The 19,277-nt window shown below is 40.5% G+C and overlaps 1 protein-coding gene across 10 annotated transcripts in view; it reads left to right on the forward strand.

The window, feature by feature from the left end:
* The window catches only part of SIPA1L1 (signal induced proliferation associated 1 like 1), a 420,357-nt gene that overhangs the window by 186,137 nt on the left and 214,943 nt on the right, over positions 1 to 19,277 (forward strand). Inside the window, exon 1 of one of the 10 annotated variants that reach the window (XM_017882764.1) lies at positions 18,353 to 18,376. The exons of the other annotated variants lie outside the window; for them this stretch is intronic. The gene's annotated coding sequence lies outside the window, so the exon portion shown is untranslated. Of the gene's footprint in view, positions 1 to 18,352; positions 18,377 to 19,277 lie in introns of those variants that run through there. 10 annotated transcript variants of the gene reach the window in all.

Below are 19,277 nucleotides of genomic sequence, written 5' to 3' on the forward strand. Positions count from 1 at the left end.
TCATGACATAAAAATCTAGAGGAAAACTTGGTAACTTTTTCACTTTATTAACTGACTGTTTTTTTATTATGACAGCACAATGTACTGTCACACAGTGATGCAGTTGGAGGGAAATTTTGTTGTTGATTTGTGCCTAATTTGTTTTTCCTGCCTGTTTCATTTGAAAGTGCTTTTAACATGTAAGATAAAACTTGTCGTATGTTAATTCTGGTCAATGAAAAATGTCTTCCAAGACCTTGATACAACATTTACATTGACAGTAATTAAGACACTCATCTTTCTGTGTTAACCTTAATCAATTGATATGTAGTTCAGTTTCGTGGGTAGTTTAGACTTGAATTTGGTTGTTAAGTAGATTACTTTACAGTGGACCACGATCTCTTTCTACGGCTGGAGTGTCACAACTGAATTAATTTTTGCTGTAATCTATGCACCATCAATTTTAACTCATTTTGAAATCTGTCTTGACCATCTCACTCCTTGTACTTCCTTTTCCTTACTGTTACTTACTTACCTTCCAGTTTCTCGTACTGACTTGAATTATGGTTATTTCCTAAAGTTCCTTCATTATTGCCATTTCCTTTTAATATATTCTTTTTTGTGAGCTCAGTCTTCTTTCATTTTAACATATGTCAAGCTCCCCTAAAGCCATAACTCTAGCCCTGTCAGACTTCTCTTACCAACCAGAGGTCTGTGTTTTCAGCTCCTCTCTTGACTCCATCATTCTGCAGCAGACTCACAAACTTAAGTGCCTGCAGGAGCCTGGCCGACAATGGCAATGAGTAAAAGCAGCCCTTGGGGTAAGAGAAAATATTTTTCTACTGTAAGAAGAAAAGAGGGCAAGTGGGACGATAGATAGTAGCCAGCATAAGCTCGAGGTGAGGAAGACAGTCTTGGGAACCTTGTAGAGAGAGGAGGAGAACACAGGTTTCATGCTGGCTGTTTGGCTCCAGCCACCAGTGCTATTTGGGAATGTGGCCTCAAAGCTATCAGATCTACCAGTTTTTCAAGAGAAGCTGTTAATCTGTATTTTCATTTTAAATACATGATTTTAAAAAGTGGGATTGAATTTCTGTAAAACATTCCATGGGCCAAGGAAAATATGCCCATGGACAAAGTTCTATATACAGGCTCTTAATTTGTGATCTCCTCCAGTAAAGGTGATACTTTAAGTTTGGTATGTTATTAACTACCCCTCCCCATTTTTCTCTTGTTTCTTTGTTCGTGTAATAGTGAAACCATCCATTAAGCTTTTTAACAGCTCCTCACCTCATTACTTTTTTATTTGGAAAAGGGATCTGGGTCATGGGAAAGGCTTTTTCTAATTTAAAGGAAGTTTGTACATGTTTATAAGCCAAAGAGTAAGCCGAAGAAGTGATTTTAGAAAGAGAGAAGATATTAGAACACAGTATGTCCACTGGGGATGGCGTCCAGCGTAGAGAAGCCAGCCACGGACTTCTAGGAGCTGATGCTGATTCACCCTGCACACTTTTATTTCTCAATAATTATGTTTTAACCAAAAGTTTTCTTTTTTCTTTTATGCATATCATGTTTCCTTGAATTTCATGAATTTCCATAAATTTCTTTCCTTGAATTTATTATACTTTAAAAAACATAGTCTTTGTTTTTTTGTATGGCTTTTTTTTTTTTTAGGTATTCTTGAGTTCAGTACTTCTTTCCATGTTGCTGATTTTCATGGAATGAGTAGTGATTGTAGATTTATTTGTAGTAAGTGTTAGAACTAAAAAGTTGAATTCAGCTTTACCGTAAAGACTCTTATTCACCTGGTAGTGCATGTAGGCTCTTATTACAGAAGCCATGGTGAGTGTACCCTGTTGGGTAGGGTAGATTTTCCTGTAAGATGTGGGGATTTTAATTCCCTGGCTCACCATCCAAGGTCTGCTGCTTCTCCCAGAATTGGCTGACATTGTTAGTTATTCCTGGATTCTGCTAGGAAAATTTGTTTGAAGGTCCATCTTGTAAGGAGTTACAGTTCTCTTGGCCCTGTGGAGTTTGTCCTAGTGCTGTTTCCATATGCTTTCTGTTTCTCAGAATTTCTCACTAGTCTGGTCTGCTGATATCATCTGTATTGGGATTTCCTGTACTTCATGAATTTGTGTTTTTATTTTCCTATTAAGTTGAGATAGGATGGAAAAAAGGTAAATTTGTAGGTTGTATTTAAAAACAAAATCTTTCAACAAATTTGAACATCTAATTGGTTTTTATTCATTATTCATGAACTGGGAAGCATTATGTCTACAAATTTGGAGCTCCATTGTGCATGGCAAAACAGTGGTTTTTTTGTAAGGTAGCTTGAGCAAAATCAAGGAAACAAGCTGGGCATGGTGGCTCACGCCTGTAATCCCAACACTTTGGGAGGCTAAGGCCGGTGGATTGCCTGAGGTCAGGAGTTCTAGACCAGCCTGGCCAACAGTGAAACCCTGTCTCTACTAAAAATACAAAAAATTAGCTGGGCTTGGTGGCGGGCACCTGTAATCCCAGCTACTGGGGAGACTGAGGCAGGAGAATTGCTTGAACCTGGGAGGCGGAGGTTGCGGTGAGCCAAGATCTAGCCTGGGCAACGAACAAAACTCCATCTCAAAAAAAAAAAAAAAAAGAAAGAAAGCTCAAGCAAACAGTACAATATAAGAGAGCGGATTTGTTAACATCAGGTTATTTCAGGTTACTCTTTTTGTAAGGGTTAAAGCAGAAGAGACAGGAACTTCTTCTGTATCATGCCAGTTCAGGTTGACTGGGCTCTTTCGAATTGGTTTCTGTGAATCTCCTGGGTTTTTTTGGAAACACTGGCCTGTTTGGGATTTATCTGTTCTTAAAGTTTCAACTTGACACAAGTGCCTCCACTTTGATTTGGCCTGCTGGAGCCTAATGCAGAAACTCAGTTCAAAACAGTGGCCTCCCATAAATTGTATTTAACAGTTCTTGGCAACTTTGAACCAAAAATCTTTTCTCCTTGTACAGGTTGCTTTTCTGTTTCTGCTGTTTATGCTAGTTTCCCTTAATCCTCTTTCCTTTTCTTTTCTTTTTTCTTTTTTTTCTTTTTGGAGTTTCACTCTTGTTGCCCAGGTTGGAGTGCAGTGGCACGATCTTGGCTCACGGCAACCTCCGCCTCCCAGGTTCAAGCAATTCTCCTGCCTCAGCCTCCTCCCGAGTAGCTGGGATTACAGGTGCCTGCCACCACGCCCAGCTAATTTTTTGTATTTTTAGCAGAGATGGGGTTTCATTTTGTTGGCTGGGCTGGTCTCAAACTCATGACCTCAGGTGATCCACCCAGCTCGGCCTCCCAAAATGCTGGGATTACAGGTGTGAGCCACTGCGCCTGGCCTAATCACCTTTTTTAATGTACAAATCTCAAACATAATATACCATTTACTTTTACTGTGTCTGTGACATTGCTCAGAAGATTATCTGGCATAGAATGTTTTTGCCCTATTGTTTTGCCTGGGAATTATTGCCAGGGGTGCATATAGCTCAGTAACTCAAATCAAGGCCCAGTACCACTTCATAGCTGTGTCACCTTGTGTGAATTATGTCTTTAGCTCCTCCATCCCTCCTGAGAATTATGGATAATGATAGTATGTGCCAGTTAATGTTGGTATGAACTAATCAGATGAGACAGTCAAAGTAAAACACCTGGGACATAGTCAGTCCTGAAATATTATTCGCTTAAGATGGCTGGTTGAATAAGTACGGGCCTTGGCAGCTCAGCTCAGGTGTGGCATTCCGTTTCAGTTTGCCTGATTTTCTGCCAGCCCTCCTTCCCTTTCCCCAGATCCCACATCAGAACGGATGTTCCCCTGTCTTCTCCTGAAATGTTTTTCATACAGAGAGTGTAGTACACTTACCATTGATCTACTTTTCTTTTAGTTAGTTGGGGATTATTTCAGTCGTGTATGGTCTTTCAGTAAACAGCGGATGCCTTTATTCCCCAGGTGAATTGAATTGAAGTGCCTTTTTCCTTGTATGACTTTAAAAACCTTTAAAACTCAGTGTTTCCCATGTTGCCTAGTGTGACTTAAGAAGTATATATTTAGTCTCTGACCCGGGGGTTCCTGGCACAGATCTAAAACCTCCAAAACTTCTAAAACTTCTTGACTAATAGGGAATGATAGGAGCATTTTTTCCCCCTTTCCTTTTGAGACAGGGTCTCACTGTTGCCCAGGCTGTAGTAGAGCGGTGTGAACTTGGCTCACTGCTGCCTCTACCTTCTGGACTCAAAATTCTCCCGCCTCAGCCTCCCTAGTAGCTGAGACTATAGGCGTGGGCCACCATGCCTGGCTAAATTTTTAATTTTTTTTTGCAGAGATGGGGGTCTCACTTTGTTGCCCAGGCTGATCCCGAACTCCTGGGCTCAAGCAGTCTGCCCGCTTTTGCGTCCCAAAGTGTTGGGATTACAGGCGTGAGCCATTGCTCCTGGCAGGAGCATCTTTTGTTACAGCATTTGGTCTTAGTCCCTGGTTCCTGACACAAGAGCTTCGAAGACCCTTGACCTCTCAGGAGTGATAAGAGTGTCTTTTTGTATATTAATATGATGACCAGTGGTTGAAAGCCCCTGAACCGCTTTAGAATGGGGACTGGTTTCCCAGGTAATCAATCATGTGAGTAGAGGTTTGGAACTTTCAATCCCATCCCATGAGCTCCATGGAGGAAAGATGGGCCAGAGAGCTTCCGGGTTGGTGAACACATGTAGGTGCTGTGCCCTGAAAAGGCTTGCCTCCTCCCTTACCCCACGCTATGCATCTTCCATTTGGTTGTTCCTCACTTGTATCTTTGTAACAAACTGGTGAACGGAAGTACCTGTTTTCTGGAGTTTTGTGAGTCCTTCTAGGAAATTCTCAAACTCAAGGAGGGGGTCATGGGAAACTCCCTTACCACCTCCCATGCAATTTATTTTCTGTAGGTAAGAAATACCTGAGGCCTGGACTTGGCAGTTAGCATCTGAAGTAGGAACAGTCTTGTGGGATCTAAGCTATGAGGACTAAACTCTGAACTTTTTGTCTCTTGCCCAAATTCCTACAGGGGTCTGGGGAGTCACTCTCTATAAACCATAAAATCTCATCAGTTGGGTGTTACTTAACCAGCCTGACTCTGGCATAACATCACAACAGATAAAGGAGGAAATGGAAATATTTTATGTTAAAATATGTTCTTTCATGAGGTCAGGAGATCGAGACCATCCTGGCTAACACGGTGAAACCCCGTCTCTACTAAAAATACAAAAATTAGCCGGGCGTGGTTGCGCGTGCCTGTAATCCCAGCTACTGGGGAGGCTGAGGCAGGAGAATCGCTTGAACCCAGGTGGCAGAGGTTACAGTGAGCTGAGATCGCGCCACTGCACTCCAGCCTGGCAGCAGAGTGAGACTCTGTCTAAAAAAAAAAAAAAAAAAGTTCTTTGACGTATTTTGACATGGCTCTGCAATGCCATCTTGTGTGTGTTTGGGGAAGGGGTGGGGAGGGTGCGAATATGCATCTATAAAGAGTGTCTGTTAACTAGATCTTTCCCCTTCCAGGCCCTCCCAATCCTGAAGACATTAGCAGAGAGTCTAGCACCTTTTAAAGGTCTGATCATCAATTGTCTCTCTGGGCGGCCACCTATGAGACTTCATCTGTGTGATAAGAACCTTTGTCTCCATAACCCCTTATCTTAACTCAGACATTCCTTTCTGTTTATTCCAGGTCTTTAGATAATAATTCCTTCAACCAATTGCCAATCAGACTTTAAATCCACCTGAGACCCACTTCCTCCAACCCCCTCACGTTGTCCCATCTTTCCAGATCGAACCAATGTATACCTTACATGTATCGACTGATGTTTCATGTCTCCCTAAAACTAAGCTGAAGCCCAACCACCTTGGGCACATATTCTCAAGACCTCCTGAGACCGTGCCTCAGGCCATGGTCACTCATATTTGGTTCAGAATAAATCTTTTCAAGTATTTTACAGAGTTTGGCATTCTTCATCAATAGCCAACTCCAGGTAGACAGTGTCACCATAGAATTGAACTGTAAGACATCTGGTTGGTGTCTTTGTGTCTGCCAAGAATTGGACACTTGGTTGTTGTGGAACTCCCCATTCCCTATTTGATGATTTGATGTTGGAATTTGTTGGTGTATGTAGAAGAAACGTAGTGTTTCTTTTTACCTAGTGTATCAGTCAAGGTTCTCCAGAATGTGTGTTTATCAATACAAATATATTTATATGTGTAAAGAGAGAGACAGACGGACATTGAAATAAATATTGACTGATTTTTGTTTTGTTTTGTTTTAGAGGCAGGGTCTTGGTCTGTTGCCCAGCCTTGCGTGCAGTGGTGCAGTGTTAGCTCACTGTAACCTCAAATTCCTGGGCTCAAGGGATTCATTCTCCTACCGCAGCCTCCCAAGTAGCTGGGACTAAAGGCACGTGCCACCGTGCCTAGCTAATTTTTAAATTTTTCTGTAGAAATGGGGTCTTGCTATGTTGCCTAGGCTGGTCTCAAACACCCGAGTTCTAGTGATCCACCTAGGCTTCCCAAAGGACAGGGGTTACAGGAGTAGGCTACTGAGACTGGCCTGACTGACTGATTTCAAGAAAGAAATTGGCGAGTAAGACATTTAGGGATGCCAGTTAGGGATGGCAAGTTAGAAAGCTGTAGGGCAGGCTAGAAACTCGCAGATGTTAATGCTGCAGTCGTGACACACAACTTCTTCCTTGGGAGTCCTCCGCTGTTGCTCTAAAGGCCTTTCATTACCAGCGGCGAATCTGTATGGGTCTGCAGCAACCTCGATTCTTGCCTCCTCAGAAGAAAGAATTTGACTGAGGGGTGTAAGGCGGAAGAAGAGACTGAGGCAAGTTTTAGAGCAGGAGTGAAAGTTTATTAAAAAGCTTTAGAGCGGGAACAAAAGGAAGGAAAGTGCACTTGGAAGCGGCCCAGTATCACTTGGAGTGGAGCGTGTGCAATGTGTTTACTGGAGTTGTACGTTCGCTTGCCTGAGGCGTTCTTCCTGTACCGCAGAATGTCCCTAGAAGTTCATACTCTGCCATTTTGCCTCATAATGTGCATGCTTGAGGTTATTCGCCCACCGCTTGAGAACTTATTAGGAAGCTGCTGACCACCACTTTCAGGTGTTTCCTATCTATAGGGAGACTGTCTTTTCCTGGAGCTGGCTGTGACCTATTATTTTAGTGAGGCAGTGTGACAACTGCCTGTCCACCACCTGATGGCTGCCTAACTTTTCCGATGCGGTGTGGAGGGCCCAGTCCTGCCCTATTTGTGTCTGACTAGCTGCCATCTCTGACACTCTGATGAGGCGTACTCACATTGTGGAGGATAATCATCTTCTCTTAAAGCAATTGGTGGTAGATGTTAGTCCCCTCTACAGAATACCTTCACAGCAACACCTAGATTAGTGTTCTAGTAAGTAACTGAGTGCTATAGACTCTCCACATTAACATATAAAACTAACCATCACACCTAGTGTGCTCTCAGCCAGTGTAAAAGACCGTGTGCTAAGGATTATATCAATAGATTTTAGACTATAGATGCTGATGTCATCAAACATCCAAATGAATGTTTGTGCTTCAAGTTCTCAAAAACATTTCTATTTTTAGTGACAGGAGAGCATGTATGGTGATGGGGAGTTGTGTGGATGTTTATCCTATTTGTCTGAGGAGGCTGTCCTTCCCCATTTTGAGTAGTTAAATATGAGAGTTATGATTTGAGCCTGTTTCCTTCATGCTTATGTTTAGTGAAAAGATCTCTATGTTGGCTAAATTCCAAAATTTCATAAAGAACCTGATTATTTAGAATTCAGGCCAAATACACAGTTGTTACTGTAGAGAGGAAAGCAAACATTGCTTTCTGATTTATTCAGAGTGCTATGAAGGAGAGAATGGAGAATTCGTGTAGCAAAATTACAGCTTAATAAATTCAGTGACTGCTAAGCTGATGCACTTAGTACATACCCTTGAGAATGAAAACTAATGGTTTGCTGAAACATATCTCTAGTGTATTCTGTAGCAATTCACTTCTTCTGTTAACCTGTATAATTGCTTCTTACATAAGTAAAGATGTCACCTCTACTTAAAATGAAAATCTCTTCTATGGGCTATGGAATTGCTCATTTTGAAATAGTGCTGTTAGAAAGCAAATAGTGAATTAGCGCTGAATCAGCTAGAACCGTCACTTGATGTCTCTATGTAACTTACCATCTGTTTTAAAGATTTTGTACATACTGGCATCTATATAATATGGTCCATAATATCCTAAATTCTGAACATTATTATGTGACATTTCTTTTTTTTGAGACATAGTCTTACTCTGTCGCCCAGGCTCTAGTGCAGTAGCACGATCTCAGCAACTTAAACCTCTTGGGCTCAAGCCATTCTCCTGTCTCAGCCTCCCAAGTAGCTGGTACTACACGCACATGTCACCATGCCCAGCTGGTTTTTTTTTTGATGTTGTTTAGTAGAGACGGGGTTTTGCCATGTTGGCCAGGCTGGTCTTGAGCTCCTGATGGCCAGGCTGGTCTTGAGCTCCTGATGGCCAGGCTGGTCTTGAGCTCCTGACCTTAAGTGATATGCCCGCCTCAGCCTCCCAAAGTGCTGCGATTATAGGCATGAGCCACCCGGCCCAGCCTATTATATAGCATTTAAACCCAAGAGAAGTAGATAGTTATCGTTGATGCCACATTTAACTGTGTACTTTATGATGTTTTCAAACTGTTAAAATGTGTTGACTTTAAGTGGTATAAAGAACCCTTTGCTTTAAGGGTGGTTACTAGGCCTCTAAGTGCACCTCACTCTAACTTGGATCAGGTCAGCTTGGCAATGATGACACTAGGGCTGACTGAAATCGGAGGCATCATGGATAGAACTCTAAGCATTCTGCTTATGTGAGGTTGTTTTTGGTTTTGTTTTAAAATCCAGTTATATTGATTTGAAGAGTTCAGTTATTTTGGTTGAAATTATGCTGTTCTTAAATATGTGTATATTTAACGAATTGATAGTCTACTTGATCTGAGCCTAAGAGAAACAATCTCACCTGTCCCTGGAGCTGACTAATAAAATAGCAGAATTTTTTATTAACTTTTTTTTTTTTTTTTTTTTTTTTTGAGACAGGATCTTGCTTTGCTGCCCAGGCTGGAGTGCAGTGACACCATCATAGCTCACTGCAGCCTTGATCTTCTGGGCTCAAGTAATCCTCCCACCTCAGCCTCCTAAGTAACTGGGACTACAGGCATATGCCATCATGCTTGGCTAATTTTTTAATTTTTTTGTAGAGATGAGGTCTCCCTGTATTGCCCAGGCTGGACTCAAGCAGTCCTCCTGCCTCAGCCTCCCAAATTGTTGGGATTATAATTGTGAGACTTACTTTTTTTTTAAATACCTTTTTTTTTGGCTGGGTGTGGTGGCTCACACCTGTAATCCCAGCACTTTGGGAGGCTGAGGCAGGCGGATTGCTTGAGGTGAGGAGTTTCAGACCAGCCTGGACAATATGGCAAAACCCCATCTCTACTAAAAGTAAAAAATTTAGCCCGGTATGGTGGCAGGTGCCTGTAATCCCAACTACTCGGGAGGCTGAGGCGGGAGAATTGCTTGAACCCGAGAGGTGGAGGTTGCAGTGAGCCGAGGTCTCATCATTGCACTCCAGCTGGGGCAACAGAACAAGACTTGTCTCAAAACAAACAAACAAACAAACAAAAAAACACTTTTTTTTCTTTTAAAAGAGGTGCTTTCTCAAGAGTTTTAATTGAACTTTGGGAACGTAAGTACTTTCTGTAAATAAAAATGACATCTGTGGTTTTGTTTTATTTTGTTTAGTGTGTGCCATGGACTCACTATCATTTTCAAAACTGGGGGATCATGTTATTATATCTTGGTGGACATAATTGTATATGTCTTGGAAACATCTAGAATACCTAGTACAAAACTTTTGGGAAGCTTTTAATGACTATTAAGTGATACTGACCCAGCCTTCAGTAAGCTTGTAATGTAATTTAAAATTTTTTTTTGGTTTATTACAGATTCGTTTCGGCATAGATGCTGAGGGACATTGTCCCCTTGAGTTTATTCACTTGATGCGTTTAACATCGTGGTTCACTGATTTTCCTGCAAACAAAACCACGTTCTGTTTTCTTATTTTACTGTTGGAATTTGAGTTGTTTGCAGTTTTCTGTGGTTATAAACAATTGCATGTCTCTGGGCAACACGTCTCTCAGTGAACATAAATTTAAGAGTGAAATTGCTGGATGGTAGGATATGCCATACCATCTGTCTACCTAACATTTTGACTGTCTTTCAAAGTGATTGTACCAATGCACATTCCCACCAGAGCATCTGAATGTTTCCATTGCCCCACATCTTTGCCACATTCTTGACATTGTTTGACTTTTTAAATTTAGTCAAGCTAGTAGTGTGAAAGGTGCTTTTCATTTATATTTTCCTAATTACTAAGGAAGGAAACTGAACATCATTTTTTGTATTGAAGGACTTTTTGTATTTTCTAACTTTTATATATTTTTCTCTTGGATTGTTTGTCTTACACATTTATAAGAGTTATTCACTCTGGATACTTATATTTTGTTGATGATATTATTTTTAATTTGTGGCTTGTCTTTTTATTTTCTTCATGGTATCCTTTAATGAACAGAAGTTTTTTATTTTAACATGGAACAAGGCCAGCTGCAGTGGCTGAATGAACACAGTGGCTCACTCCTGTAATCCCTGCTCTTCGGGAGGCTGAGGCGGGTGAATCACTTGAGCTGAGGAGTTAGAGAACAGCCTGGGCAACATGGCAAAACTTCATCTTTACAAAAAATACAAAAATTAGGTTTGATAGCTCACACCTGTAGTTTCAGTTACTTGGGAAGCTGAGGTGGGAGGATTGCTTGAGCCTGGGAGGTGGAGGTTGCAGTGAGCCGAGATCACACCACTGCACTCCAGCCTGGGCAACAGAGGGAGACCGTCTCAAAAAAAAAATTTTTTTTTTGCATTTTATTTTTTACATGCAAGTCTTTAGTTAAGTTGGGATTTATTTTTATATAGAGAGTACAACAGGAATCCAGTTTAATTTCCCTCCACATGCTAAACACATTTACAGGTACCATTATTAAAAATTCATCCTTTCTCCATTAACCTGGAAGTCTTACTGTGTTATAATTAATAGTTGGTATGGCAGATCCTCTCATTACTGTTGTCTTCATGTGTAGTATCTTGATTTTCTTGGGCTTTTGATTTTCATGTGACCTTCACATATAGTCAGCTTGTCAAGTTTTTTTCTTTTTTTTTACTTTTTGTTACTAGTATTGGCACCATTAATTGGAATTTGTCGAGTTTTTAAAATGTCTCGTTGGATGTAATTGTTCACGCCTGTAATCCCAGCACTTTGGGAGACTGACGCTGGCAGATCGCTTGAGCTCAGGAGTTCGGCACCAGTGTGAGCAACGTGGCAAAACACTGTGTATTAGTCCGTTTTCGTACTGCTAATAAAGACATACCTAGGACTGGGAATAAAAAGAGGTTTAGTTGGACTTACAGTTGTACATGGCTGGGGAGGCCTCAGAATCATAGCGGGAGGCAAAAAGCACTTCTTACATGGTGGCAGCAAGAGAAAACGAGGAAGAAGCAAAAGTGGAAACTCCTGATCAACTTATCAGATCTCTTGAGACTTATTCACTATCATGATAATAGCATGGGAAAGACCAGCCCCCAAGATTCAATTACCTTCCCCTGGGTCCCTCCGACAACACGTGGAATTCTGGGAGATACAATTCAAGTTGAGATTTTGGTGGAGACACAGTCAAACCTTATCACCCCATCCCTACAAAAAACTAGAAATATTACCTGGTTGTGGTGGCACATGCCTGTAGTCCCAGCTACTTGGGAGGCTGTGGTGGGAGGATCGCTTGAGCCCAGGAGGTTGATGCTGCAGTAGTGAGCTGTGATTGCATCACTGCACTTCAGCCTGGGCAACAGAGTGAGACCCTGCCTCAAACAAAAACAAAAACCCTCCTAATAAAATCCTATGGATGTAGATATCTGTGTAGATGTATAACACATAGTGCATTTCTATTCCCTAGCACTGCCCATTGACAGTGCCTGGAAATATCCTCCAATCACAATGAACATATCTGGCACCCGAATCTTGATTTGTTTTTTTTTTTTTTTTTTGAGACGGAGTCTCGCTCTGTCACCCAGGCTGGAGTGCAATGGGGCAATCTCGGCTCAGTGCAAGCTCCACCTCCTGGGTTCATGTCATTCTCCTGCCTCAGCCTCCTGAGTAGCTGGGACTACAGGCGCCTGCCACCACGCCCGGATACTTTTTGTATTTTTAGTAGAGATGGGGTTTCACCATGTTGGCCAGGATGGTCTCGATCTCTTGACCTTGTGATCCGCCCGCCTCTGCCTTCCAAAGTGCAGGGATTACAGGCGGGAGCCACCGCAGCCAGCCTGAATCTTGATTTCTAAATACAATTCTCTAATAAAAGGAACCAGTACTCCTTGGAGAAATGAGACCAAAACATGTGGTTTCAGAAAATGAGGGAATGATTGCCAGATACAGCAGCTCACGCTTGTAATCCCAGCTACTTGGGAGGCTAAGGTTGGAAAAATTGTTTTAGGGTAGGAGTTTGAGACCAGCCTGGGCAACATAGCAAAACCCTACCTTTAAACAAATAAATTTAAAAAAAAAAAGTAGCCAGGTCACACACCTGTCACACACCTGTAGTCCTAGCTACTCAGGAGACTGAGGCAGGATTATTGCTTGAGGCCAGGAGTTTGAGTGAGTTATGATCATACCACTGCACTCCAGCCTGGGTGACAGAGCGAGACCTAGTCTCTTATGGAAAAAAATGATTGATTGATTGATTGATGGATTGATTGTAGTAGTGATTAATTATAGTAAACAATAATAGTAATGGATTATAACCCACTGAATAAATTAATGAATAACATAAATGTAAGAATGAATAAATGATTAGCTGGGTGTGGTGGCAGCACACACCTATAGTCTTAGCGGCTGAGGACGGGAGGATTGCTTGAGCCCAGGAGATCGAGGCTGCACTGAACTGTGGTTGCACCACTGCACTCAAGCCTGGGTGACAGAGCAAGACCCTGTCTCAAAAAAATTAAAAAACATTTTTTTAAAAAAATAATGAAATGCGTTAATTGAAAGCTTGATGAGGTACCAGATATTTATATAGTTTCAGATTACCTCCCTATGAAATACTAATTACAAAGGGGGAAAGAATAAATTACAGTGGTGGAAGCCTGGCAGATACCACCTTAATCAGTTCATCAAAGTGAACATCATTGGTAAGAATACAAATCAAAATTGTTTGTCACTGATAGGATGCCATGAGAATACAGTATTCCTTTCTGTGATATTCTTGCTAGTGTTTTTGCTTATTTATTTTTAAATAAATGTTATTTTGAAGTATGATATACACACAGAGCACAGATTATAAGTGGATAGGTCAATGAATTTCAAAAATTGGACTCATCTGTGAAACCAGTCCCGAGATCAAGAAAATGAAGTGTCACTCTAGAAGCTCCTGATGGGACTCCTGTGAGTTACAGCAGTGATTAGTTTTGCCTGGTGTTGAACTTTCTGTAAATGGAATTAGGTAGTATATACTTTTGTATATGGCTTTTTTCTTTCAGCATTATATTCATGATAATTCATGTTACAGGTAGCAATATTTCATTACTTTCATTGTTACAGTATTCTGTTATATGGAACTCCTCAATTATTTTTCTTTACTATTACTTATTTTATATTTTGTATAAATATCTATACTATTACTTATTTTACTATTACTTATTTATATACTCTGTCACCCAGGCTGGAGTGCAGTGGTGTGATCTCAGCTCACTGCAGCCTCCATCTCCCAGGCTCAGGTGATCCTCCCACCTCAGCCCCCCGAGTAGCTGGGACTACAGGAATGCATCACCATGTTTTGCTACTTTTTAAATTTTTTTGTATGGACGGGGTTTCGCCGTGTTGCCCCGTCTGGTCTCGAACTCCTGGACTCATGCAGTCTGCCTGCCTCAGCCTCCCAAAGTGCTGGGATTACAGGTGTGAGCCACTGTGCCCAGCCTATCTTTTCTTTCTGCTGTGGATGTACACTGCAGTTGTTTTCAGTTTCGGGCTATTAGGAATTGCACTGCTATGAACATCCTTGTTTATGTTGTAGGGAAGAAAGACTTCTTTTTCTTTCCAATGGCTAGGTACATGGCTGACATCCTATCACAAAAGACAGATTAACAAAAGAGAAGCATATGAATTTATTAATATAAGTTTTATGTGACACAGGAGTCTTCAGGAATTAAGACCCAAAGAAAAATGACACCTCTGTATTTTTATACTAAATTTGATGATGAGTGGACAGTTGTGCAGAAGTATGATTGGGCAAAGGGAGTATGAGGCAGTGGTAATAAACTAGGCCTATTTGTTCAGCTGCTCCGTGCCCCTGTGTCTTCAGAGATAAGGGCATTCCTTTCCTGTAGGTAGAGGGAGGGTATCTTTGGAATGAAGGTCTTATAACCTACTTCAGAGGAAGGCTAGAGAATTCTTTTATGGCCTGCTTCATAGAAGGACAGGAGAAGGTTGCTTCTGTGGTTTTCTCAAATGCTAAGATGCCGTATTTTTAAGTAGCGTGTGCTGAACCCCATTAGTGTCTTTTGCTACAAATGTGTGTTCATTTATGCTGGCTGTCTACCTAGGTGTGAAATTGCTAAATTATAGCATATTCCTATGTCCAACTTCAATAGATGCTGCCAGTTTTCCAAAGGAGCCGTATCAGTTAACACTGCTACCAAAGGTGTAAGAGAGTCCCATTTACTCCACATTCTTAGTGACATGGTTTTAATTTCAGCCATTCCAATGGGTATGTAGTGGTACCACATTGTGGTTTATTTATCATGATGAATGGGGTCAGTCATCTTTCATCTGACTGTTAACCCTTTATTTGGTTGTCATCTTTTGTGTGGTATCACCATTCACCTTTTTAAGTCTGTCATCTGGGATCATTTTCCTGCTGTGCAAAAGTCATATAATTTAGTGTGCGTTTATTGATGGTAAAATCTTGGTTTTGTTTGCCTGAAAATGTTTATTGTTCTAGAAGGAATTATCTCTAGCTATATAATTCTGGGTTGATAGTTCTTTCTCTTAGTTTATTGAAAATAATAGTTCTCTCTCTTGTGGCTTCCATTGTTGCTTTTGAGAAATAAGCCATCATCTTAATTGGTGTACACTTGTAGGTGATTTTCTTTTCTCTGCTGCTTTTAAGATTGCTTTTTTTTTAGTGGTTGGTAGTTTGACTTTTATGTCTCTTGGTATTGATTTTTCACTTGCTTCTTATTTGCTGGCCTTTCTGGATTCAAGGATTGGTGTCATTTATACCAGAGAATCTCTCCATTATCTTCTTCTAGTACAATATGAGTATCCCTGATCTGAAATGCTTGGAACCAGAAGTGTTTTGGATTTCAGGTTTTTTCAGATTTTGGAATATTTGTAGTATACTTTCTAGTTGGGCATCCCTATCTGAAAATATGAAAACCTGAGCTCCAGTGAGCATTTCCTTTGAGCATCATGGCAGCACTCAGAAAGTGTCAAGTTTTGAACCATTTCAGATTTCAGATTTTCCGATTTGGAATGCTCAAGTTGCACTCCTTTTAGGCAGATTTTAGGTCTATTCACTCTATCATCGAAGCTTTTTAATCTCTCTCTCTTTTCTTTCTTTATTTTTTGAGATGGAGTCTCCCTTTGTTGCCCAGGCTGAAGTGCAGTGACACGATCTCAGCTCACTGCAACCTCTGCCTCTCAGGTTCAAGCGATTCTCCTGCCTCAGCCTCCCGAGTAGTTGGGATTACAGGCTCCGCCACCATGCCCAGCTAATTTTTGTATTTTTAGTTGAGATGAGATTTCACCACATTGGCCAGGCTAGGTGATCCACCTGCCTTGGCCTCCCAAAGTGCTGCAATTACAGGTGTGAGCCATTGCACCCGGCCTTAATCTCTCTTTTAAGGTTTGCATTTTTTTTATTTGGGAAACATTCTGGGTAATTTTTCAAGGTCAGTCTTTCAGTTCACTGATTCACTGTTCATCTGTGTCCATTCTGTAATTTATCCACCTAATGAAATTTTTTAAAGTTTAGTTATCACATTTTAAATTTCTCTGCGGTTTGGTTCTCTTTCCATTCTGTTTGGTTATTTACAGTCCCTTATTTGCTCATATTTTCAAACTTCTCATTTATACATACATGCATATATGTTTTTTTTTTTAGATATCACACTTTGTCAGCTTTAATATTTGGCATTGAGAGAAAAGTCCTGAAACTAGATTTTAGATGAAGGTTATGACTCAGAATCTCGTCTATCCATATTTTCTTTTTTTTTGCTTTTATTTTGACATAATCTCAGAATTTTTTTTAAAAGTTAGATATGTCAAACAACTTCCATCTACCCTTCGCCCGCGTTTCCCAAATCTTACTATCTTATGTAACTATAGTAAACTTATCTAAATCAGGTAATTAACCTTGATAGAATACTATTAACTAATCTCTACACTGCATTTGTTTTCTGTCAGCTGTTCCAATAATGTATTTTGTTTGGACCGTGGTCCAATCCAGGATCAAACATTGCATTTAATTATGTTTCCTTAATTTCCTTTTATCTGTGGTGTTTGTCAAATGGTGGTTTTTCTGCTTCCATTATCCTCTTTGCATGTATTCATTAAAATTTTCCTATAAGAAAGAGCTTGGCCTTCTCTTCCATGTACTTACACATCCAGTTATTTATTTTTTATCACTATGGACTTGTGGATGTTTGTTTTATCCTATGGGTTATAATCCTTTAAATTGTTCCAGATGTGGCCTCTTCAGTTTGGTTCCACTTTCCTTTTAAGAAGTCTCCAGCTTTTATGAGCATGTCCTTACATTTTGGCACCAGAGGATATTTCAGGCTCACCTAGTATTTTCCCTGTCCCAGTTTTGCAGCCAGATATCTCTCCAAGTAGTCCTGGTTCTTTCTATTGAAGGATGGTGTTTAGAACCACCATCTGGGTGCTAATTGTACTATTAAGATGTAATTATCCTTAGGCTCTCTAAGAGAACAGAGCTAGGAAATGAATATATGTATGCATACACATATCTACATTTATCTGTTCCTGTCTGTCTATTGAAACACATGTTAAAAACCATGATTTTATAGTGATACCGCTGATTCAAATCTAATACCGTGGAATTCATTCTAGCCTTTTCTCCTTTCTGTATTTGTTTTGTCTCTAGCTTCAGTGTCTATTATAGTCAAGATACTGGTTTCCACAGTGATTAGTCCTGCATTTCCTTCAGGGTAGTCATGTGGTTATGTTATGTATTCCTAATGCAGTTTAGTTGTTACTGTTGATGTTTCACTTTCATTAACCCTTATATACTGGTTAATGTTAAGTGTTTGCTTTTTTTATTTTGTCAAACATTACCGTGATTCTAAATGTCAAAACTATGTAAAAAGATATATTTTGAGACATGCCACTTCCCCCTCTATGCCTTGTATTCCATTCTCATTCCCCAATTCCCACTCCAATGGTTCCATAATGCTTATAAGATAAAATTCAAACTTCATTGTGGTTGACAAGTCCCTTCATCATCTCAGTTTTATTTATTTGTTTATTTTTAAATAGAGATGAGGTCTCACTATGTTGCCGAGGCTGGTCTCAAACTCCTAGGCTCAAGCATCCTCCTGCCTTGGCCTCCCAAAGTGCTGGGATTATAAGCATGTTCAACCACACCTGGCCACATCTCAGTTTTAGCTTTTCCTTGTACATCACATTCTGGTTGTCTCAGATTTCTCATTATACCTCAGATATGACTGACTCATTCATGTCTCCATGCATACATTCTCTTCCTCTGCCTGGAGTGATACTTCTCTATCCTAACCTCACCTATCTGTGATCATTCAAAACTTATTTCCATTCTTACTTCTATGGGAAGACTTCCTTTCCTTATTTTCTTTTCACTTGTCTTTTACTCTCCCTACATTTAATAATCTTGCCCTCTCACCCAGTCTGGAGTGAAGTGGCATGATCATGGCTCACTGCAGCCTCAACCTCCCGGGCTCAAGTGATCCTCTTACCTCAGCCTCCTGAGTAGCTGGGACTACAGGCTCACACCACCACGCCTGGTTAATTTTTGTATTTTTTCTAGAGATGGGGTTTTGCCATGTAGCCCAGCTGACTTTTTTTTTTGTTTTTTTTTTTTGATATGGAGTCTCACTCTGTCGCCCAGGCTGGAGTACAGTGGTGCGATCTCGGCTCACAAAAGCCGTACCTCCTGGGTTCACGCCATTCTCCTGCCTCAGCCTCTTGAGTAGCTGGGACTACAGGTGCCCGCCACCATGCCCGGCTAATTTTTTTGTATTTTTAGTAGAGACAGGTTTCACCGTGTCAGCCAGGATGGTCTCAATCTCCTGACCTCATGATCTGCCTGCCTCGGTCTCCCAAAGTGCTGGGATTACAGGCATGAGCCACTGCGCCCGGCCTATAGTGACTAGATTTCAACTATTTTCACCTTCTTTTCTTTATTTCTTCTCTCTTCATTTCACTAATGATATAAGCCCATACAATAGAACGTAAATCCTTATAATGTGAAAACATGTAGGCTTAGAAAGTCAAGACTGTATCATTGGCACATTTGCTACTTCACTTGAAAAGTTGAAACTTCCTCCCTGTTTAATCTGTTAGTTTGGAAGAAATTGTTGTACCAGAAATAAATCCCTTCATCAGTCTTTTAAGAGCTTTAGTAAGCTTTTAAATTGTCATTATTTTTAATGTCCAAAAGGCAAGTTCAGTGACCTTCCAAATTGTGTTTCTAAGCTGTTTATGTTACTTTTTAAATTCTGTATTGCTTACTTAGCAGATTGTGTTAAAATGTAGGGCCTTATTTCTACCAGTCTCTTCACCCATCTGTTACTTTCCTTCCTCCCTCTGTATTGCGTTTACCTCCTGCCACTCCTGTGTATGCTATCTAATCATAGCTTGTTCTCAAGTCCTGCATGAAACTTGGAACATCTTGCAATGCAGACATCACACTGTAGATGTGAAGGGAGAGCTTCAGGAATTTGCTTTGTGAGGGCACAAGGCTTGCATTGTGTCAGTGTTTGAATCTGGGTATAGCACGCTATGAGAAAGCATCCACTTAATAATGTGTCCCGTATTCTTTATTTATAATAATTACTGAAATGTTTTACTTTTTTTATTCAGATTGAAGACAAGTACATTATAAAT

This window comes from Rhinopithecus bieti, unplaced genomic scaffold, assembly GCF_001698545.2.
Source record: "Rhinopithecus bieti isolate Rb0 unplaced genomic scaffold, ASM169854v2 scaffold_13259, whole genome shotgun sequence".
Lineage (NCBI taxonomy): Eukaryota > Metazoa > Chordata > Mammalia > Primates > Cercopithecidae > Rhinopithecus > Rhinopithecus bieti.